The sequence below is a fragment of the Leptidea sinapis genome, chromosome 4 (assembly GCF_905404315.1).
Source record: "Leptidea sinapis chromosome 4, ilLepSina1.1, whole genome shotgun sequence".
Lineage (NCBI taxonomy): Eukaryota > Metazoa > Arthropoda > Insecta > Lepidoptera > Pieridae > Leptidea > Leptidea sinapis.
The window spans coordinates 8,953,993-8,979,975 of record NC_066268.1 but is presented as its reverse complement, the minus strand read 5'-3'; the positions used below and the strand labels follow the sequence as shown (position 1 = coordinate 8,979,975).

The window sequence follows — 25,983 nt, the reverse complement described above, 5'->3', positions numbered from 1 at the left end:
CATTATATAATTATTGAAGACAGTGGCTTACGACCGTTCCCAATATTCAATCTATCGCTTACTTGAGATAAAAATCGTAACTATCGTTGACTTTTCTGTCCCAATAAACTAATCGACGGTAACTCACCTTATCCGTACACGCTGTCTGTCAATGGGACGACGTATAGCTTAACAGGGATAGAAGTTTGTATGGAAATTGCAATTCACGCGTCCCAATATAAGGCGGTAAGAATGACTTATCGGGTATATTGGGACAGCTTCAGATTATTGACAGCTAATTACTGACAGTAGAAGGTAGTAATTTATCTCTATCTGTAGATAGTATATTGGGAACGGCCGTAAAAGTGAAGCAATGTCTCGCCTTACACCAAGCTTTATAGATGCCAATTTCACCTTCTCTTCCAAGTGACCGCGAAACTGAACGCCGTTACATATTTTTACGACGAGAATACTGACAAGCTGTGACAGAACTGAGTGAACTGAGTGATCTCGAATCGAGAGAACACACAAAATTATACTTAAATATCACTCTCGTCATCTGAATGTACAGATTTCTCCCGCTGTGTGGATTTCTTCTTTCTTCCGTTTAAAAATCGCACTGTAAGGTGAAGTTTCTTGTGTCGCCATTCCAGGTTCATACGATATGGGTATTGTCAAAAAAAGAGCGTATTCATACATAAAAGGCCGGCTATGCTCTTCTGGTTTTGGTGTTGCAAGAGAGAAAGAGTTAAGAAGAGCTACAAAATAACACAATCATATATATATTCAAGCACGGATGACCAACAGCATTAATGAAATCAAGTGGCGTAAGGAAATTTCCAAACCTGCCGAGGCGAAACAAAAGAAAAGTAAGAGAAACCGTAATATAACTAAAGCCACCACAAACCATAGAAGCATTAGTATGTTTGCTGAACGTTACTGACGCCGGAAACCTACGGGAAAGTGAGAAGAAGCAGAGAGATGGTCACGCCACTCCACTGTCATGAGTGACAGACTCATTATAAATCCACTACTACTTCAGATATATGGAGAACTTAAAGATAACGATATGTCTAGTAGGAATAGTAAAGAAGCAGTACAACTTTGCTATCAGTATTATTAAGGCGCTTAAGGTCTTCATAATCACAACATTAGAGTGTAAGGCTGGTTTACATTGATACAGTAGCTGGCGCCAGCAGCACTGGATTACGGCACTGAATCAGCACTGAGTTAATGCTAACATGTTTCAATCCAGTCCAGGATCTTGATTACAGCGCTGATATTTTCAATCCAGTGACCGCCCCCCTCACGCCGCGTAGCTCGTGCCAGTAGCACTGGATTCGTATAAACACTTCGCGCCTGTAAACGCCAGTCACTAGCGCCAAACTGTCCAGTAACCACGCGTTTTATCTGTCCAATAATCAACACATTGAAAATGAGAATGTCATCTAAAAAATGGTCTTCTTCAATCATATCTGTCAGCCCGTTTAGTAATAATGCACAAAATTTTTTAGAAAATGTTTTCAATTTCCTTCGTTTTTATGAAACACTCATTTTTTAAGGATACAATCGTGTACTCACCGCAACAAACGAACGGTCAGTTGGTAAGAGCGCTCGGACGGAACCCGAGAGATCGCGGGTTCTAGTCCCGCATCGTTCATAAATTTTGGTTACTTAATCCGAAAAGTAAAGGATATCACTTTTAAAAAATAACAAAGCAGAAATTACTACTGAACGCGTGTAAACGACGCGATCCAAATTCCAAAGCCAGTGCCAGTGGCAGCCCCGGGATCAAGTATTGCTGGCGCCAGCTACTGTATCAATGTAAATCAGCCTTAACTCTGCGGTCTATTAGGTGTAGTTATTGCAACATATGCAGCATTGGTCTAATCTCTGGTCTGGGGCACCCCAGTATCCGGAGTCGAAACCCTTGACCACGTCGAATCGAGGACTGATCGAACACTTGGCGTTGCCTGGACGTTGGCGTTACTTGCACAGCAAATTACGGTTAGTTTTAAAAACATGTGGTGCTCTAAATGACACACCGATATCGAGTTGCATATGAAATCTCTAGAATGAGAATGACAAAATTTCCCATAGCCTCCCAAAGGCGTGCACTAACGCCAAAGGTAGTCATTTAAAATCGATTCTTCGTTAGTTATAGACGAGGCTTCAATCAAAATATTAAATTAATTTTTATTAAGATTAAACTACGTCATAAAAAATAAATGCATATTTATATGTAACAAAACTTATGACTAGAATTATGTTTAGGGTAAACTAAACCAAGTTTTTCCACTATTTTCCAATATCGCGCCACATCCCCTTACCCACACAATGTTGATGTAGCCTTACCAGTGGGAGGCTCCTTTGCACATGATGCCGGCTTGATTATGGGTACCACAACGGCGCCTATTTGTAGTAGTTCGGCCCAGTAATGTGTAAACATTACTGTATTTCGGTCTAAAGGGCGCCGTAGCTAGTGAAATTACTAGGAAAATGAGACTTAACGTATGTCTCAAGATGACGAGCGCAATTGTAGTTCCGCTCACAATTTTTTGAAGAATCCTGAGCGGCACTGCATAGCAATGGGTAGGGCGTATCAATTACCATCAGCTGAACGTCCTGCTCGTCTCATCCCTTATTTTCATAAAAAAAGCATATCCTCCATATTGTCAAGGAACTCTACTCCACGCGTACAACCAAACTGTGGAATGAGCTTCCAGGTCGACACGGAACTTTTTTCTTGCGCCTGATCTCCTCAGGTCTGAGTCATAAATTTCCGAATGCGTGATACTTTTTGACTTTCAATAAGTGTTTTCATATCCTATTTTGACAAAAAATATTTTAATTCAATTAAGAAAAGCATGTAAACCCACCTTAAAGACGCTCCTGTGATTAACTTACCATCCAGTATATGTTTTTATGGAAAAACAAGGAGAGACTGAAGACTGTAAGTGATAACTTCCCTCCACTCATGGTCGTAAATACACCAGAAGAATGACAAAAACTTCTAGATAGAGCTACAGAAAACAGGCCTGGTTTAGAAGTGTGCGTGACAAACTACGTCTAATACTCGCAATTTGTGTTAGACTATGTGTCTGTGTGCATTCATTGCACAGAATAGAGGATAACTGTAAAACTCAAATTTGACGTTTTCACAGCTGTCAGTCTTGATTGAATGATCTATGAACAAAACAAAAGGTTCACTAGCGTATGTAATTTTAACAAAATAGCAATGATGAGGGTAGTTTGATATTTCGTCTCATCAAATTTCGCATTGATCTATCGTGTGTAAGGTGTAATGTAATAATAATTGCATGTAAGCCCGTCTGTTCATCGGTGGTCGTCGACACAAACCACTGGGTTGGTTCGCTTTGATGTTGCCGATACGCTGCTGTTCATTTGTACGTTAACAATTACCTGTGCTTTAGCGAGACACTTTCGGAAAATCATTCAGTTTAGTATCTATGTATAATTTTAATTATCTATTGTAAAAGTATTGAACTTTTTTTAAGTGCCTTTATCTCTGTAACTGCGAGTCAGATTTTAAAGATTCTGTTTGTAAATGATAGATTCTAAAAGAAAGCTAGCAATATTATAAGAATTTTTAGAACAATGGTATTTACAGCCAAACTGGAAAAAAATTACTGGCCAAAACACAAATAATATGTTCTATGAAAATATTAGCCCTTAATTGATGTGAAATTAATTTTGGACACCCTATATATACTTTTATTAACAATTCAGTTGTTTTGGCAAGAGGCTCACGGGATAGAGAGTGGTGAGGTAACCGCCCATGGATATCCGCAACAACAGGAGTCAACAGATGCATTAGCGGCCTTTAAGGTGGGAGTATGATTTTAACTTGAAGGTCCCTAACTCGTATTGCTTCGGAAAACAGCAGCCGGTAATTGATTCCACAAAGTGGCTTTGCGACGCAAGAAATTTATTACAAAACGCGCGGCTGTGGAATGCCTGACGTGAACGTGATGCTGGTGGTATTTTGCATTTTGATGCAATGTCCAATGCTGGAATTCGACCGCTGTAACCAACCCCATACAGCTCCTCTGAGCACTCCCCGTGATAAATGCGGTAGAAGATGCAGAGAGAAGCCACATCTCTTCGCAATGCCAAAGAATCAAGCCTTCAAGTAGTCGCAAAATGTAACTAATATTACGCCCAAGTGGACGTACTCGAGTCAGTGTCGAACAATGTGTGACGTTGACGTGCCACATGTTCTGTTAAGCTTTGCTAATAAGTGAAACGAAAACTTTGGAAAAAATAACACTACAAGAAATAAGAAAGACTCTGGGCTCACATACCCTCAGTAAGTATTTTGTATTTTTAATTACAAAATTAATAAGTTACAAAATTTTAAAAATGCAATTGAGTGTCAAAATGCCACACACAAAAACATCTAATAATTGCTATAATAAAAAGTTCTTAGGTAGTGGGGTATCTAGTTGGAGTGCAGTGGAGACCAATCCTTAACCTAAGGATAGTTTTAAATTTACTCTTAAGTTATGTTGGTTTATAGTATGGTATAACAAAGCCAAATTGTGTTACTCTAAAAATAGATAATTTTATTAGAAAACAAAAAATAATATTATATCTTACCTAAAAAGACAAACAACAATTAAAGCTATCAATTAATTAAAATTAATTTATAATAATTAATAACCTCTTTCTAACTTAATATTATCGTGTCAAAATATATTGAGACAAACATTAGTAGTGGACAGAAAATGCTAAAAGCCATAAAAGGTATTTATTTCCTCAAAATTGATTCCTTGAGAATTCATTTTGATGTCATTTCTAATAATACTACCGCTTCGGAAACGAATGGCGCCGTGAGAGAAGAAGCGGCGCAAGATACTCTCTCAGCATTCTTTTTTTGCGCTTTTTTAATAACATATACAATATTCAAAATTCAAAAAATAATATAAAAAAAAATAATAATATAGTCTCATGCTGTCCGATCACTTAGATATTCAGTTTTGGAGTAGTAGGATTTACGACAAAGACATTTTTTGCTTATATTAAATGAAGATTCTATACTTTTGTTAACATATATTTGAAGTAGTTTTTCACAGAACGAAAAATTGTCCTACAAATGCATATTAAGGCTACGAAATGAATAATTCTATTAAAAAACCTCCAAATGTGTCACTCGGGTATTAAGGTAATCGAACCTGCGCCCGACAGATCGCTCACTCGTTAATAAATCTGGTTTGCAGATGACATGCCCCATATTGATTTTATTTCGAAAGCCTGACGAAATTACAAAGCGAAAAATATGCCCTTCATTTTCTGGCATAGATCGTACTCGTTATAGAGTTTTATGAGTTTGGAATGCCGGTCCGATTCTGGAATCCGATGTTTAAATATAAAAAATAACAATTTAAATTATCACAACATATAATGCGTCACTATTTTTAGATTTATTATACTAAGGAAAGATAAGTCCAAGCGTTGCTGACTTTTTCCGACTTGTCAGGCAAAAACGGTTACAGTTTTTAAAATTTTGAAAAAGAATTCTTTTGTAAAAGATAATAATAAAAAACCACCAACTTTGATTTTTGAATTTTTCACATAATATATTTTGAGGTTATGTGAAAAAAGTGTAAAAATAAAAGTTGTAGATCTTTTTATTACCTACAACTTTGCGATTTACCTTTTTTCCATAGGACTTGTAGTTTTGCTGAAAATCGAGATAAACCGTTTTATACCCTTAAACACCCCCACTTGCCGACCTGAGATCGTATGTAATTTATTTTTTCTTTCATTTTCGTTATATTCTCTTCCTTTTCCAATGGATTTCATCCCACTATTATTTTTTTTTGTTTCAAAAATTATCGACCCTTGTCTATTAGTGTTTAGTGTATAAGTCAAGGAAAAACTAAAAAGTAAATTTTCAAGTCAAAAATTTCGGTCCAATGTTTTAGATAACCCAACTGCATAAATAACTTTGTAATCCCATATGTTAAATAAAAGATTACAAAGTTATTTATGCAGTTGGAGTTTATGTTGCAAGTCAAACTTGTCAACTTTGGAAGTATTAAGGCGTAGGTATTCTCAATTTGTAAATAAAATTGACTTGAAGGAAATACCGTCAAAATTTGTGAAAAATTCTAACATCGAAGATTCCGAGAAAATCCCATAGAGGCTTTCATGAGCTTTTAGGAAAACTGTAGTAACAGAAAAGAAAAAAAGGACGATTAGATACAAAAATAAGAAAAGCTCATAAGACAGACAGTGGACTTTAAAAAAATCCTGTTTTTGGTATTCAAGAAGTAAAATGGTACCGGAAAAGAATAAAATTGGAAATATTTATACAATCTCGCAAAAAATAGTAAAAAGTTACGAGTCGATATATCATAACAAACATAAAAAAAGAACATACCGACGAATTGAGAACCTCCTCCTTTTTTGGAGTCGGTTAAAAATAATTAAAAACTATAGTATAATTATTTAACACTGTTCTTATTTTTCATTTTTCAATTATAATTCATTAGGTAATTAAATAAAATAGTACCCAATGAGAACTGAAGTCGGGATACGTGAAGCAAACACGTAAAAAGTCCACTTTCTCAAGTTTTCGGGTTGCTACCTATTTATCTATGTGTGAAATGCTAAGTATTAAGAACAAGCATAATTCACACTTACAATATGTACACGTGAACGTTTTATTTTCTTACCTGAATATATAATTATTTCATTCTAAAAACTATCAACTGTGCTATTACTTTAAAACAGCCGTCCTCACAAAGTCATAGTTATATCTAGTAACTTATAGATATCCTAGTAGCGTTCGTAGCACAACAAAATACTTAACAAAGTATTAGATGCCATTCAAGTCATAGCATCCAACGCCATCTAGACGGATTCAGACAAAATTTTTCACCAACCTTTTCTTAAAGAACAACGCACACATTCAAACTTTAACTCACACAAATGAAATAAGTACACCCACACTTTGAGAAAAAAACGATAAAAAAGCACACAAACATATCCGACTAGACGGTAGCCTATGTATTTGAAACTCGAAAAACCCGGGAGCATATTCGATTTTTGAATTTACGCGGCAAAATTAAGACGTTACCCAAGAGTAAGTAGAGCTAAATAGCCAAGGTTCGTACAAACGCTATCACTCACACATACAAAGCGTTTTGTGAACGAAGTTGCATTCTGCGCATGTGTGTTGTATACTGCGACCGGTTGTTATTGAGTTCACTACCATCTTACAAGTCATTGAAATAAAAATCATACTTACGTGCCAGTTCAAAACTAAATCTGATTTTAATTTTCACAACCTTGGTACTTAATAATTTAATTTTTTTCTTATATTATGTGGTTCAATAAAAACCTACATTGAATGTAGTTAATCTAAATATATAAATTATATTTAGATTGATTTATTACATTAGCAAAATAAATATCTACAGTTTGGGACATAAAATACACTTCTATATTTGATGAATACAGGTTAAACATTCACTTCGTTTTCATTACTTTTGTTATTTATATTTTTAAATATTTTTATTTTCGTGAAGAAAACTTCAAATTAATCTTTACAAACTAAGACAAAATTACGTCTAATAATTAATGTAAGAAACTTTACTCAAATCGCATATAAATGATACTTAATAAATGTGCATCACAGTGCATCAAGTATCAAGAGGGCGCGGTCCGCTGCATTCGTCGCAGTAAATACAAGGTAATGGCTAAGTACGCACGCGGTCTAGTACAGTGTGCGCTCTGAGTGCAGTCCCGTCTATGCACAATCGGTAGCGAGTCGCATTTCCGCTTACAATATAAAACAGGACCACAACACGCGACATAACCGCTAAAAACCTCCGAAACTTTAAATAATTTGAAAAAAGAATCTATTTTTATTAAAAAAAAATTATATTCATATCAAGCGCGAAGTGGCATATTTTGGGTATTCCAGTGTTTTTGTGATGTACACATATCATACCGAAACTTAGGACCCGAAACTATTTTTAAAAAGAGTCTTTATATTTTTGTGAGAACGTGATGTGTATATTTAGTGACAGTGTATACTCGAACGATTAAAGGGATCTGTGTTGATGAGGTGACGTCGATTTGAAATTGGAACTTTTTGTTTTATTTTCGTTTTTCTTTTTATTTTTCAAAAATTACCACCGAAGTGTCAAACTGGACCGAGGAGGAAACGGCCACCTCTGACGCATGTGAGTACGATAAATTGAAATGGCTTTAACCCTTCGATTGTGCCCTTAATCTTGATTGTTTAGCTGTGTGCGTATGTGAAATGAATTAGTGTGCGTTAGGTTCACGCACATTTTTTGCGTTTTTCACACTAATCCCCCACCCGTTCGCCCCACCTAACATTATCTGTCCCACTCTTTTTCTACAACGATGTTGTATGTGTGCGTAATTGAAACATGTGTGCGATAATAAATTGCAACCTATATTCTTTCCGAAGGCCAATGGCGATAAAAATATTCAATTACAATTTAGAATTACAATTTAAAATTTCAAACACTTTTAATACATTGTCAATACAAATGCTATATTTTAAACATTTCTACCTAGAACAAAATATTAAAGTTTTAGTTTTTCTATATAAGAATAACATACTCTAACCAAATTTAATTAAAACGTGTTCCAAATCAGACATACTAAGTATTGTAAGTTTTTTATTAAGGGTAGATATTATTTTAAACATACTTTAAGCGATCGCTAAAATTGTAGGCTAAAAAATTTACCGTCGGAACTTTTTAACAACGGCGCGCGGTCCGCTTTTACTCAACTTTTGTTTTGTTTTGACAATTTTGTTTTGTTGTGATCATTTCGCTTTGTTTTAAATGTGTAATGTAAACTTTCACTTTATTCTTAAAGGTGAATGAAAGAACAAAAAAAAATTGCCTGGATAATAAACATTTTACATGAGTTTTCACGCAATCCAATTCTCATACCTAAATTATTTATATTAATATCTGTGTTAAAGGTTATTTCTTCTAAAAATATTAATTTGTGTCTTAAATTTATGATGCTTTCTTTATCTATACGTTTGCCTATAACTGGGTATAAATGCTCTACATTTTGTAGAGATATTTCGTTTTATCGGCTTATTTTTAATTTGCATATATTTTTTAATTTTACTATTTTATTTTAACCTACGTAATAATCCATATGAAAAACGAATGTATATTAAATAACTATGAGTGGGTGTAATCAAATTTGGATAAATTTGGGGGAAAAAGTCTGTATAGGAACTTAAGCCTACTGAAGTTTGCAAGATGTTTAATATAAAAAATTCTCAACCGTTGAACGATTGATATAATATAGTTTTGTATTAATTAAAAGACTTCATATGATAACATAAAAATCTGTGATCATATTAATTAATACTGCGCAATCTAATGTTTTTTATTACACTTTAAAAAAACACACATAGACCTTAAACAATTAATAGTTAAGTATTATATTTTATAGTTAAATAATTATGTAATATTGCAGTTATAATTTGAAACCGATATGATAGCTTGAATGAATGAATCATTTTCTAAATGTCTCAAAAATAAAGTTGTCTTAATGGGCTTTTTCATATATAAAAAGTATGACACTTAATAAAGTACATAGAAAAAAAGATAGTAGGCAAATAGTTGGTAGTGTCGAATAACTGAAGTTAGGATTTATCTTATACTTGAGTCTTATTCATTTTTAATATTTATTAAGAAAATTAAGCTATAGCTTCAACATCAGACGGATCACAAAGGCAGACTTTAAGGATTATGTATCTACGCGTTTTATTTGTAGCAACGAATATCTTATTAACCTGTAAACACCTTATGTTTTGGGCCCTAGAGTTGAGAGTTTCGTATCATAATACGATGTCTTATAATGTGGGAACTATAGTTGATAATATTACTTATCAATAGAGAAACCTGTTTTATTTATTTTCAGGATTAAAACAATACATGTATAATAATATTAGATGATTGAAAGCCCCCTCATTCCCGGCAACATTAAGTTCAAGTTTGCGATTGCGACTCGTTGCGCGCGCGCGGCCAAGGCGAGCGATTGTCAATGTTACTACCAGGCGCCCGCGCCGCCATGTTGGATTTAGAAATACGCGCCATTCTAATCATACTGTGTCAATTGAGGCACTTATTTTTAGCTAATGATCAAAATGATTAGAACGCGCCATTATAAATAGGCACAATAATTAATGTTACATAGTTTAATATTTCATTTTCATAGACAAAGACTAATTTAAAAATAACAAAAACCTTTTTTTTACTTGATCTTAACATAACGAATACTGTCCATTATTTATGATTATTGTCCGAACAGTTATTGTCACTATATAAAACACTTATAATTATGTGAACTAGTTTATTCTATCGAGTTTTATAAATAACAATAATCAGTTTCAGCGTTAGAAAGCTGTCGCAACTACATTCTCAATATTAAACGTTTGATCGAGATTTTATCTATTCAATGTCTTTTATTCCAGCAAATAACTTTAATACCATATTATTCTGAGTTGTATTAAATATAGTTAATGTGTTAAAACGTAATAAATATGAAAGAATCTTAGTATGTGTGACTGTTGCTCATACGGCTTAACTGCTCAACCTATTTTGATGAAAACTTTGAGATGTTCCCTGAGGCTTAGATCTATAGAACATACTTAGATTTTGCTCAGAGTTTACTTATGTAAAACTTAGCTGAGTGTGATAAAACGCGAACTTGGCTCTTGCATTGGGCTGTCTTGACTTAAGCGCAGTATAATTTCAGATGTCATTTGACTTTAAAAATTTAATCAAATATTACGCTAGGTTTCTCATCGAAGTTTTACGTAAGTAAAGTCTGAGCAAAGTCTAAGTTCATTCTATAGATCTCAGTGTAAGAGTTGGAGCGTAACAAAATTCCACGTGGACATATTCACGGACAGATTCCCCATCAATCATAAAACAATTAAAAAAATTAATAGTTTCATACCGATGTATTTTTATATCTAACAAAACCATCACACCAGATTTCAAACCAACAACCTGCTTCATAATTTGTCTATTACTTTGAGAGTAAGAATGCGACACACAAATAGAAACGTTAAACTTATAACACTTTTGCGTTGAAGGTTGATAAGTATCTTTTGCAAATGTTATTTATTGAATAAACTATTTTCAATTTGGTTTTATATAAGGTGTAGGTCCTATAATTTGCACAAACCGACGGCCTACACCTATTGAAAAAAAATTCAGCGAAATACCTAGAAGCTACAATAAATATATTTCTGTTTAATATTTTTCAATTTGGTTTGTGAACATAAACAGACATCAAGCACTTTTTCATATAAAATAAAATAAATTAAGTGGTTTTAATATTTATATAATCTAAAAATAGGTAAAAATCGTAGTCAATGTTCTTTTGCAACACTTTCACTGTTAGAAATCTTTTCATTTTTATTTCTTATCTGTATCTAATATCAAATTGAGACAAAAAAGTCTTAAAATCATTGGATTATAATAGCAACGACTTATAAACCCACGCAATGAAATAAAACTATATATATATTCTATATTCAATTTATTTATTACCAATTCTTAGGTAGTCCTCGAAAACTGAAGAATTTTATGTTGAATTCCCCACGATCTTGTTCTACAGAGCTGTACTAAATATTACAATGCCACAAATAACGTTAATATTTTAAATCAATAAGAAGTGTTATGTATTGAATGTAGATATGGCAAGGCGTTTATGAATAGGAGAGTTAGTATTATTTACATAATAGTTGGTCACAACAGGTGCCTCCACGTCCGCCTACGAAGCCTCCGAGCTAAAACCAGTACAATTCAATATAACATTGAACCTAACTTATAGTCAGAGAGACTTGAACACTTAATCTCTCAGCTTTATTTAAAAAAAAAACAAAAACAAAGTATTTTATTCTATAAATAAATATATTATTTCTCTTATTTTTTGATTTCCAAACTACAGGGTATATAAATGTATCTTACCTACTTATATAAATTTCCAAAAGTTTTTAAAATGTTTATTTCAATACACAAAAATGTATTTTTTGAACCTATGTGCTAATCAATTGAAATTACCCTTCTGTAACCTCACGATAAAAATATTTTTGAAGATAATGAATTGATAAAAACAAATAACAAAATCAAATGTAGGTAGGTAGTTTTCAGAATATTTAAGTGCTTACTTTTCAAAAAAACATACGAAAATTCTGATCTTAATCCAAACTCCTAAACTCCAAAATCCAGAGAAAAATTTAACTCATCTTAAAACTAACTCATTATTAGTATAATATTACGCTGACGTATTTAAATTATAACCTTTTAAAGTAAATTTCATTTAAAACATCTTACACAGTACAGATCATTATTTTTAAATTAATACCCTTTGTGCTTTACGTTTTTACATTTCAATGCAACAACAAAAAGAGCCCGCCAAAAAACCAATAAGGAGGTTCACGAAAAATGAGGTCAGTTAATTTTGGCGGGAGCGAGCGTCGAGACGGCGAAAGTGTTTTTTTTTTAATTTTGTCTGGAGGCCGCGGTCAATGCATTGTCCTCGACATTAAGCTGTGTTCGTAATGATATTATTATTTGTCTGTGTTTTTCGATTGAAACAGCCCGTTTTGGTATATTTTTGGTAAAGGACATTGTAATCTTTCGATTGTAGCGATCGAAGTTAAAATAATTAAAGATATGTACCTAACTAATGTGCTTAGGCACCTACAAAACATAATACCTATACAAAATGATAAAAATATGAAAAAGTAAAATGTTTATCACATGAAACACTTAACAAATTTATCTCCAAAACTAGCGAAACATTATGTGCCCATAAAGTCGACTATACTATTAAACAACGCAATGTTAAACTAATTTAAAAAAAAAGAGACTCAATGTCAATTTTATGTTTAACAGATATTATTATATTATGAATTATATTTATTATGTGCTTAAACAAATTAGGATATTCTGTTAGTTCTTGCCAAATTTTAGATTGTGTTTCGCAATATTTTATAGATTTTTATTTTTTGTGTCTTATTTGGATAGCTTTTAATTTGTTATGTTGACTAATGGTGTAGAAATTTGCTATAAATTTCAACTATTTAAATTCCTGAGAGAGGACTCACACCATCGTTCGCAACATAACGAAAAAATAAATAACTTAAACATTATGTACCACCAGTAGAAATACTAATTTAAAAAATTCATGTAAACTGCTAATTAAAATACAAATTTATTTCACTTTATAACGCTGTAAGTTCGTTTAGTATTCTGAACGCAGCCTAACGGTGCGCTGGCAGATGTTTTCATTATAAATTGAGTTGAGTACACACACATACACAACTGTGCCCTTTCGCTTTCAAAGGCTTGATTCGATTTTCGGCGATATCATATGTCATTCGGAGACCAGGAAGCTTGACCTCATTCTGATATTGGGAGGAAGCGCATTATCGCTGCAATTGTAATTATCTTTAATTATTTTTTGTACATTATTTATTCACTTTGGCAGACATTGTTGAAGTTATACTTCTTTAGGTGCGTTATGAAAATATGATGAGAGTGAAATTTTAAGAAGCGCGCGCATCACTGTAACACAAAATGACAGGATGAAGTTGGTTCCTATAATTTTCTGATGTTTGCGACTATCGTTATTTTTTGTATTCGTTATATATCTTGAAACCATTTAGAATTTTAATTATAAATATTTCATAAAATAGTGTTAAAACACTATTAATTCAATACGTTTTCGTAAACTATTCAGCGATTTAATTACTTTAGTAATCGCTGATATGAAAAATTTACACAGATTCTACAAATACTCCAATCAATGTTAAAAACACGCAAAAGTAATGGCACATTTCTATGTTGGATATATATACATTCCAAATTTTGCTTCTTAAGTGTTATAGTGTAACTCAGTAACTTACTGAAAAACATAATTTTAATATCGAAATTAAATATTATATTTAAATGTATCTATTAATTTGTATCACTTACTGAATGTATTCACTACCATTCAATAATAGGCTTCTGACCTAAGAGGAAAATTCCCTTCCCGATGTACGGTATTATTTATGGTCATTGTAGTTTTAAGAAGATAGCCCTTCTAATAAAACAACCTGGAGTGTAATGTGTAAATGACATATTGATTACAACTTCTCATTAACATTTTGAAGCAAAAACTTTATGTGCATTCAGCATCTTATTTTGTAGGTTCGGCCATATAGATAAAAAGTATTGAGATGTCAGCTAAGGTCCGACCCTGTGTTTAGGCTATAAGGGAGCGTGATCTGTCAAAACAATTTTACACAACTACATTTATTTATTATATTGTAATTGGTATTACTTAACGAATATACAACAACGAAAATAGTGACATTACCTATTATTAAACTCGCCTTTATAAAGCTTTCACTTGTGTCGTGTGACATAAGCAGACGCCATTTTGATTTTATTATCTAAGGCTTCGATAAAATTTAAATTTAGAACTCATCTTGTTTGAATGTAATGCCTTGGTTTCATCTGTTTCTTATTTAGTTTCATCTCAAAACATTATGATTAACACTACAATTTCTTCCGTATATTTATTTGTTTGTTTGACGAATTTTAAACAATCAACTTGTGCGTAATTTGTATACAAAATATTGCAGTTGTAGCATGTGTTACGTTTTGCTTATGAATTATTATTTATTAGCAATGCGCAGCGTATCCAATCAAATCTATCATACCTACCTATACTATATTCTTGTCTATTACTATTCCTACTCTCTATACCATGTGTATTTCTTTTAAAAATATTAACATTGTCATATTAATAATACCTTCTCCTATGAAGCAGTAAATCAGATATTACTAGGTTGCTGAGACTTAATATGCTATTTTCAGAAAGCTTGCCGGGCGTATCACTCTCCTACCATTTTTCTCATAAAAAAAATTTCACACTTCGAAATGGCGATTTTTTACTAAGATTATATTTTATTCATCCACGACTTCAGGTTGATGTGCTAACTTGTGGCAAGTTCGGAGACCAGGAAGCTTGACCTCATTCTGATATTGGGAGGAAGCGCATTATCGCTGCAATTGTAATTATCTTTAATTATTTTTTGTACATTATTTATTCACTTTGGCAGACATTGTTGAAGTTATACTTCTTTAGGTGCGTTATGAAAATATGATGAGAGTGAAATTTTAAGAAGCGCGCGCATCACTGTAACACAAAATGACAGGATGAAGTTGGTTCCTATAATTTTCTGATGTTTGCGACTATCGTTATTTTTTGTATTCGTTATATATCTTGAAACCATTTAGAATTTTAATTATAAATATTTCATAAAATAGTGTTAAAACACTATTAATTCAATACGTTTTCGTAAACTATTCAGCGATTTAATTACTTTAGTAATCGCTGATATGAAAAATTTACACAGATTCTACAAATACTCCAATCAATGTTAAAAACACGCAAAAGTAATGGCACATTTCTATGTTGGATATATATACATTCCAAATTTTACTTCTTAAGTGTTATAGTGTAACTCAGTAACTTACTGAAAAACATAATTTTAATATCGAAATTAAATATTATATTTAAATGTATCTATTAATTTGTATCACTTACTGAATGTATTCACTACCATTCAATAATAGACTTCTGACCTAAGAGGAAAATTCCCTTCCCGAAGTACGGTACTATTTATGGTCATTGTAGTTTTAAGAAGATAGCCCTTGTAATAAAACAACCTGGAGTGTAATGTGTAAATGACATATTGATTACAACTTCTCATTAACATTTTGAAGCAAAAACTTTATGCGCATTCAGCATCTTATTTTGAAGGTTCGGCCATATAGATAAAAAGTATTCAGATGTCAGCTAAGGTCCGACCATGTGTTTAGGCTATAAGGGAGCGTGATCTGTCAAAACAATTTTACACAACTACATTTATTTATTATATTGTAATTGGTATTACTTAACGAATATACAACAGAGAAAATAGTGACATTACCTATTATTAAACTCGCCTTTATAAAGCTTTCACTTGTGTCGTGTAGACATAAGCAGACGCCATTTTGATTTTATTATCTAAGGCTTCGATAAAATTTAAATTTAGAACTCATCTTGTTTGAATGTAATGCCTTGGTTTCATCTGTTTCTTATTTAGTTTTATCTCAAAACATTATGATTAACACTACAATTTCTTCCGTATATTTATTTGTTTGTTTGACGAATTTTAAACAATCAACTTGTGCGTAATTTGTATACAAAATATTGCAGTTGTAGCATGTGTTACGTTTTGCTTATGAATTATTATTTATTAGCAATGCGCAGCGTATCCAATCAAATCTATCATACCTACCTATACTATATTCTTGTCTATTACTATTCCTACTCTCTATACCATGCGTATTTCTTTTAAAAATATTAACATTGTCATGTTAATAATACCTTCTCCTATGAAGCAGTAAATCAGATATTACTAGGTTGCTGAGACTTAATATGCTATTTTCAGAAAGCTTGCCGGGCGTATCACTCTCCTACCATTTTTCTCATAAAAAAAATTTCACACTTCGAAATGGCGATTTTTTACTAAGATTATATTTTATTCATCCACGACTTCAGGTTGATGTGCTAACTTGTGGCAAGTTAAACATGTAGCATAGACAATCTTCTCCATGAATTTGCAAATTTTTATCACAATCTAATGTACGGTCTAGATACTCTTTGACTGGCAATTATAATATTTATTTATATTTCATTATCATCACTGAATAGCAATACGTTCTTGTTAACTTTTTAATTAAATTCATAATAAATAATCTCATATAAAATACAATTAATATATTATTAAAAAAAATACCTAAGTTGAAATATTAGATAAAGTAATTAACAAAATAGGCGAACAAAAGGGATATAAAATTAGAATGAAGAGGGAACATTCTGCGTCCGTGCAAGTATTAGTATCTACCTTTATTTCTTTAATACTATGGGGAATTTTATCTATAAATCTAGCCTACCGGATTGTTTGACAGATTTCGTTAATATTAATAAAAAAATCATAACAATGAATAACGACAGCGACTCGTCTTATCAAGACCAAGAAAAGTCTAGGGCTAGAAACCATTCGAGCATAAAAGCCATCATCAAATTTGATTTAGGCGTTCAGGAGAATCACACAATTGAAATTTATGCATTGAACACAATTTGTTAAGACTAAAGTTTTTGAATCCAGATCATAGATAATAGAAGCCATAATTTCAAGCAGCAAACGAAAATGGCGAACAGAATCAGGTTATCGCATCATGCCAGCGGCGAAATAAATTCCGCCAAGTAAAAACTGTTGCAACTCATCCATCTAGAGGTTAAAACGAGCAATAAGACGTGACAAAAACCGTCCATGCTATTCCCGCTGGTTCTAAGGCCGGCCATTTGTTGCCTCCATTTTGTTTTGTCTATGCTCGGTTTTTATTTTTTAATTTCCTTTTGATAGAGTGGCTGTGGTTTTTGTTGTACTGCTTGCAAGATTTACGACTTGGATATTAATGAGAAATTTTATTTCTTTATTCTAAGTGTCCTTTTGTGAAATATTTCTACGAGTTATGAAAATGTAGGTAGTAACTGTATTTTCTATAAAATATAAATTAAGTACTTTTTTTTAATTGTAGCTATGTATTACTTTTTTTTTAATAATTGTGACTGGGCAACAAGCTACCGATAACGTTCTAAAATTCATAGGCTATTGTCAGATCAGCTACACTTTCCTTAGGGGTGTCTAATGTGATTCCTCTGGCGATACAAGAATCATGAATTATTAACAAAATAATGAAACCATTTAATTGATAGAAATAGAATTTATATATTTGCGTGAAAAAATAAAAAACTATCCACCTAGTGTGGTCATAATAGAAAAATATGTCATCATAATGAAAGTTACATTCTTGACATTTCTTTGAATAACGGCAATAGTTTTTTGTAATCTTTAAGAGTAAACCGAAGAAATCTTAGTTATAAATTCCTTGAAATAACATGAAATATTGATCAGTAGAAACCAGTTCGAAAAACTCTGTGAGAAGCAACATAAAGACATACAAATCTACATAACAGTCCACTAAATGCTCGTTAGTTTTTTTGCAATAAATTCTAAACGCCCAAAGCGTCCATCCGACCAATAACCAGTTCCACGTCAGCTACGAAACCGTCTTATGTCTTATATTTATATCAACACACTTCTGTGCATTTTGTATGCGGGTAAAAAATGAAATAAATACGCGGTGAACGACCGATGGACGCGGTTGAGGTAGGGCAGGTTTGCGCGGGCTGTTTGACAGCTTTTGAGGCGTTCTCCTTTTGAATTGCTGTCATTTTTTTGCGATTACCATAGATAATGTTGAGGATAAGAAATTGGCTTGATGACTTGCGTTGTGGCCGTTTTCACAATGAAACGCGTTTTCAATATTACGCAGCAGTTTTGTTTAACGTTGCTATTTAGATATAATGCGTTCGTTTCGTTTTGAATGTTGAACGAATTCTATTGGCTGTATGAGTTGTAGCTATTGCATTAACAGAGACTAATAGTTTTGTGCAGAATGGACTTTGGACGTCTCCAGATTTACACGTACCTACTTCTATAAGGAAACAGATAAATGCAGACCGATTTCACAACAGATCTTTTTTATACAATTATAACGAAGTTTTACAGTTTGTATTTTCTCATTTTTAATTCATTTGATGTCGTTATTTTTATACGCTTTTTATTTCATTCATCTGTATATATATTTTTTGTAACCGAATCATTTGGGCGCCATTTTGACCCCCTTTAAACGGCCAGATTCAGTTCAAAATTCGTAGATTGACCGACGACCACACATTAATTTGATAAAATATTTCATTTATCAATTTGCAAAAAAAAAGTTTTTTTTAAATTTTTATAATTTTCATCTATAGTATATAAAGCAGGAATTGATGTTAATTTTAAATATCAACTTATATCTTCGAATACCAAAGAGATTTTTTTATTTAACAATGTAAACAATAGTTTAAAAAAACTAAAAAACACGCTTTTATAAATAACCCAAACTAAAAAGTAGGAAATATTATTCTTTTTTTTAGTTCAGTTTTCTATGAAAAGAGTGGTATTAGTTTTTTAAACTACTATTCGTTCTGCAGAGTTAGTTCTCATTAGTTAAATTGCAACTAAAAGGTTCAAAATCCTTAATAATACCTATCTTCGTATAATTTTATTAATCTGAGAACAAACTCAGCCAAGTAAGGGGTCATTGCACATCACTATTGAAGTATTGATAACAAAAAAAATAACGAAGCTAATTTCGATATTTGTGTCGATATCCTATATCAGTTCAATACACTGTTAATAATGATATTGAACTTTCGCAATAGATGCAAGAGACATTGTTAATTTATTTGTTTTATATCTTTACTGCTTCCTAAAGAGTTTTTAATGGTTATCGATAAGTCGATAAAATAAACAAATACTTATAAAATACATTTAGAGCAATTTTTCGCTATTCGCAATTTACTAATAAATTCCCAATGGGTATTGAACTTGTATTTTACTTACAAAAGTAAGGTTTCTTACTAGGTAGAGGCATTGCATCTTAGAGCCGAACGCAGTTCGTTGTCTTTGGGAATATATCGCCTTTTGCTAAGCCCAAGATCATTTTGTGATTTGTGATAAGTTTAAACTGCGTGGTAATTAATAACTTCAAGCGTCTCGAATGTGCACTCATTCCCTCATTTCTACTTAAAAAGATCCTATATTTATATTGATAAAAATCCTATATTTCATATAAAATTCCATTACTCCATTAACTAATAGATTCTTTATAGCAAATTACAACAGGTCAATTCTTGATAGATCTTATGAATTGCCACTTGATTCTAATCGTGGTTTCAAACAGTGAACTTTCTAGATCACGTTTTCAGGGAGACATACACGTGATCTGGAAATGTCATCAAACGTCGGGTTAGCTAAAATATTAATAAAAATGTAACTTTAACGCAAAATTTTGTGTAAAAATACAGTTACAATTACACGTGTCTTAATCCATTTAAAAGTGTTTTATTTAAATGTGTTACACTCGCGATAATCAAAGAAAATACTAATAGATATACCTGTGACGTCATCCATGTAGCAATATTACTATTTTGCTACATACCAGTAAAGTCAAAACAACAAAATATTTCGGAAGCCGAAAAATTTGTTGGCTGAGAAAAGTTTTCTGAAAGTTGGCCACATCGTTGAAACTTACTGAACTTACAAGAACTTTCAGTGATGCTTACACATTGCTTACATTTAACACATTCAAAGTACATATATAAATTCATACAAATGTACATATATAAATAAAAAAAATAAATGCGCTGTATATATTACATTGAAATTTTCAGTAAATCCATTCAATTTCTAATGTTGCACAATACGTCCGCTGTATAGCTACAGATACACTGCTATAAGCAGTTTGGTGACGCAAATTCACGAGCTCTCACTCCTCCAAAACGTGTCTAACTAAATATTTATATTTTTAATTATTTATTTATCGCGTGCGCCAGTCATAAGCATATCGGTGAACCCATAAGATTTTCCCCTACCAAAAGGGGCCCAACGCAAACAAAGGAGTTTTCACTACAAAAATAAATTTAATTTAAGGAACGCTGGTCCTCAAAACATTGTAATTCCAATAAGCATTAATAACTTGTCTCAATATCTAAGTAAGTATACTTGTCTGTCTGGCCCGCGCTAAGTTCAATGACACTTTCTTTTTGTTGACTAACATACAATACATCACAGTTCATTGATATACTTTAACTGACATTTTAATATATTTCTTATATTAATAGGTCGATCTGTTCATTTGCATCGTTTTACTTAAAGAATATTTAATATTATTATCCCTTCTGTGTGAATATTTCAAATGGCATACATATTTGATATTTTTGCCATTTAAAGTAACAAAAAATAATTCATTATTAAAAATTTTTGGTGTATAAAAAATAGATGACAACCAATTCTCAGACCTACCAAATATTAATGTTTGTATATAAAATTTATCCTACTACAATTATAATTTATATTCGATTGCCATCTTGCAACTATACTGCCTATCTGTGGATGGAATAGAATAAAATTGAAAGCGCGATACAAAAATAGGTGTTGATCGTAGATAGATGAAAATTTGAAGTTGTATGTATTTTTTAATGCTGAATCATAATAAAATGAAAATAATTTTTTTTTCAAACAAAATGGTTTATCAGTTTCAGATGAGTTTGGTAACTGCAGAGTTTTTTCCTTCGGTTATACTGCGAAAACTACTGAACCGATTGGAGTAATACTTACACCATAAATTGTAGCGTGTTTCGGAGATGATTTAGTATATGATATATTGGTGATAACTTATCCGGAACCTATATTTTGGTAATTGTTAATCAGGTCACATAGCTCTTCAGAACGCTCACTGTGATACATGCGGTAGAAGACCCACTATGAAGCGACATCTCTACGCAACGCCAAGTGATCTAGCCGTAGCCGTTCACAGAAACTGGATTTTAGCTGATACTGGGATGACCAGGATCTCTCTAATTAATTCAACACATGCTACAAAATAAAGGTGTACAAATTTAGAAATATAATTTATGTAAGTCCTTGTAAGCTTAACAAATATTTAGTTATGTCGTTGAGTAAACTTTGCTGGCTTGTATTAATAGGATGTTGTATGTTCGTTTACTTAATGTGTTTTCTTGAGTTCAATATTTAATATATTTCATTTGGTTTTATATGTACATAATTTAATATATAAAATTCTCGTGTCATGGTGTTAAACTTTGAACTCTTCCGAAACGGCTTGATCGATTCTCATGAAATTTTGAGTGTATATTGGGTAGGTCTGAGAATCGGACAACATATATTTTTCATCCCCCTAAATGTTAAGGGTCCACACGAATTGTTTTTTTTAATTTTTTTTGCATTTATGTTTTAATTTGTTTGGTTATGAATCAGATCTACGATCAACAGTTACTTTTGTATCGCGATTTTAATATCGGCAATACAACGTGTGCTGGGTCAGCTAGTAATATATAAATGAACACTATTTGGTGATTATTCAAGGACATAAGAATTTATTAATTATTTTAAAAGGCTTATTTATTCATAGAAAAACTTATTAAAATAACAATAAAGAACGTAGTATGTGGTTTTTCAATTCGTGTGGACTGTTATACCTATATAACATTGAGTATATTTATATTAATTGGACGTAATTTCAAAAAACGTTCCAAACCACACCGTTAATATGAACCACAGTCACGTGATTCATATTAACGGACTGACAAAAAATGGCAGCCCTACTGTCACCTTTTAAATGATATCATAACTTAGTAGCCCAACCCACATGTATGGAATACACTAATATTTATTAAACTTTAAACACGATTACCTTAAAATGTGATGTTTCTCGCTTGGAACGTTTTTCAGGAACTACGATTAGTACAATTTATCATTGAGATAAGTCAAGTAAAAAGACCTTGTTTAATTATAAGTAATAATTTGGGATGTTTTTGGCTAGAATTAAAAAAGAATTAACAGGTTGAAATTTTACATCTGTCAAAACATATTGACAATTGCCTCAATAAATTAAAAAATAATAAAACTCTATGGAGCGAGAGGAAAGTCTTTAAATAGGTTATGGGTGTTTTTAAGACAAAGAACGATTCGGACAGGATCGATAGAGACGTCGAGTGGACGCGACCTATAAAACTGGCAAGACGGGTCGCTGTCCGGGATCACTAAACTGTGGATGCGTTGCTTTATTATTAGGTTACTAACTGTGCCCCGCAGTTACACGCACTTAACATATTTTTTGCGATAAAATATATTGTAGCTTTTGTACATTATACATATACAAATGATTTAAGTTTTATTACTTAAATCATTTGTTTAATTATGGATTTCCGCAGAGTAACGCCTAATTCAATAAATTTTATTATACATATCTAAATATTGTATATAGTATCGCGGGGTTTTTATATATCTAAAAACACAAATTAATTTATTATTATTACCGAATATTGTAAGTATTTATGTCTTTATTAATTTACGCCAACTAACTCGAATAAGGCAGTTCGGGACTAAGTTGGTTTTAAGTCCCACTTCACTATTTGTTATGTTTTAAAAGTGATCACCCTCACTTCTAGGATTAATACACAAATAAAATTTGAAAAACAAGACCCGGAACGCCGGAGGTCGTGGGTTCGAGTCCCGCATCGTTCATAAAATTTTGTTTATCAAATTTTATTTGTGTATTAATCCCACTTTACTCTCAAAAGTCATTTTTTTCGCTTGTTGGGAGAATAGTCTAATGCTATACAGAAAACTATTTTTTCATCACAAATCTAGGTATAATATACTACAAAAATAAATCAACTCAAAGTGGTAGATTCAAGACTACAGCATTTAGTCAGACAATCAAACGAAGTAAACATTTCAACCTTAGAATATAAGTATAGTTTTAACATAGTAACTTAATAATGAACAAAAACATGGTACCCATCGTATCGTAGTTAATGTAAAAAAATAACAAAACTAGTAAATTAATGAAGTTATGAAAAAAAATATCTTATCTTTTTAAATGAAGAGATAATCTTTCCGAAGCCAAAAGAGTAATAATTTCACTTATAGATATTATTATGTAGTTTCACTGTTCTTATAAATAATTCAATATTTTTATGTACCTACATATTTTTTACCTAGAAACTACTTTTATAGAATACAGAAATTAAAGTTAAGAAAATAAATTTAACCTTATTTTTTTATGTTAAGGTCACATCCACTGATTACTGTTCCGTGTGTGGAGACGGTCAAAAGTCCCTGCGGGAAAATAAGCGAAGCTTCGATATAACTCAAGTTGGTTGTGTATATATATAGGTAACTACTTACCTATACTTTATGTTATACTTAAGTTCCACTTAATCAAGTTATTCATAATTTATTTGACAGAAAAGTAAAAGAGAGCTCTTGTCTTCATTATGTATTTATTATTCTCATAAATCTTAATAGGAGGTTGAAAAACTATTTAAGAATCCATCTTTAGTTACGTTTTGGTTTTATTTGTGAATACGATCTGATGGAAATGTAACAACCAATAAATGTTTCACGGATCTTGCCTCAATATGTTCTGTATGTATAAAAACTGCATTCAAATCGGCTCAGCCGTTTCTGAGATAAGCGTGCACAAACAAACAAACAAACAGACAAAAATTTAAAAAACTACTTTTTAGCCATGGCCTTATGTATATAATTCGGTTCGGTCTTTTGAGGTAAGTTCCGTTAACGTCGGCCGGTTTGAATCGCGTTTGGAAGATCCAGTAAAATTATAGCGTTTGTCTGGTATATTTAAGGACCTAGCTTAGCCAACTATGATTAGGATTATTATGTAATGTTTTTTGTAATAAGCTTAAACACGGCTAGGAAACTGGTTTTTTGCTAAGTTTGACGATAGGTGATGGTTGGTTTAATGTGCACTTGGGCTAAGTACATAATTTTAGGGTAAAACCGCCAAATATCGGCCTTGTTGACATTTAATGTACCTACCGTTGAATTGCTTGGATTTTTACACGAACATAGCAATGTATTGGTATAAATAAACGTAAGGTTTTCATTACAAATGTTACCACTGTTTTCGTGAAAAGAAGCATCAAATTTAAGGATTCGTCATAGATCTTAGTACAGATCATCACTGAGGGTTTGAGAGACATTAGACATTGTATTTTTTGAGGGTCAATAGATGCTCAATGAATGACTTATGAGCATGAGCAGTAGAAGAAAGTAGTAGGGGATGGACCGGGTGTGTTTGCCTTGGATGATAAGATAATGGAACTAAATTCCTTTTGATGTTTAAAACTTTTGTGTTTTTATTAAAATAAGGGATGAGACGAGGAGGACGTTTAGCTGATGGTAATTGATACGCCCTAACAATTACAATGCAGTGCCGCTCAGGATTCTTGACAAACCCAAAAATTATGAGCGGCACTACAATTGCGCTCGTCACCTTGAGACATAAGATGTTAAGTCTCATTTGTCCAGTAATTTCACTAGCTACGGCTCCCTTCAGACAAAAATACAGTAATGCTTACACATTACTGCTTCACGGCAGAAATAGGCGCCGTTGTGGTGCCCATAATTTAGCCGGTTTCCTGTGCAAAGGAGCCTCCCACTGGTAAATTTGTAATAATAAAATAACCCTCAACATCGTCCGCATAGAATTCGTTATAATATTATTAAAATAAAATGCAGCATGCTTCCTCTTATCATGTCAATGCTATATTTCATCATAATTGATTGGATTTTTTAGTTTTGAATGAGCAGATGCCAAACTGAAAATAAGATTTATTTTCGTATTGCTAATTTTAGCTTAGATTGTTCTTGTTGGTACTTTTATAACTTTATGATTTTTTATCTCTAATTAAATCTAGATATATATCTCCGTAAATGTATCTCGTATTGTAGGTTCCTTAGATAACTATTTAAATTGAGAACATAAAAAAGGAAAATATTTTTGTGTACTATAGGTATAGGTAGGTGTAACCTACCTTATTTAGTAGTTATCTACCTTCCTACTTTCTTTCCGGTTTCAATAAATATTGAAATTCTAAAATAAGCATGGGATAATAATCGATTTATTTTCAACTATTAAAAAATAAGTGTTATGTTTTAAAAATCATTTATTAATTTTAAAAAATATATTAATTTAAAAAATTAGAAGAATAACAGGCACCTATATTGTAGTTTATCATGTATGATCTAGCTGCATGTTACAAAAGATAAGTTCATATTTATACAACTTAAAAATGGTTGAAAAGAATTAACAATGTGGAAATGAATGAAAGCAGGTTTTGTATCAAGCAAAATTAGCCACTGTATCATCCCAAAAACTATCTCCGTTCCGTGGCTGCATGGGAACACTGCAG

General features: G+C 32.1%; 1 protein-coding gene across 2 annotated transcripts in view; it reads left to right on the top strand.

Annotated features, from left to right (window-relative positions):
* LOC126979707 (mushroom body large-type Kenyon cell-specific protein 1) overlaps positions 1-25,983 on the top strand; it is a 260,963-nt gene that overhangs the window by 108,332 nt on the left and 126,648 nt on the right. The window contains exon 1 of one of the 2 annotated variants that reach the window (XM_050829176.1): positions 7,711-8,195. The exons of the other annotated variant lie outside the window; for it this stretch is intronic. The gene's annotated coding sequence lies outside the window, so the exon portion shown is untranslated. Of the gene's footprint in view, positions 1-7,710; positions 8,196-25,983 lie in introns of those variants that run through there. 2 annotated transcript variants of the gene reach the window in all.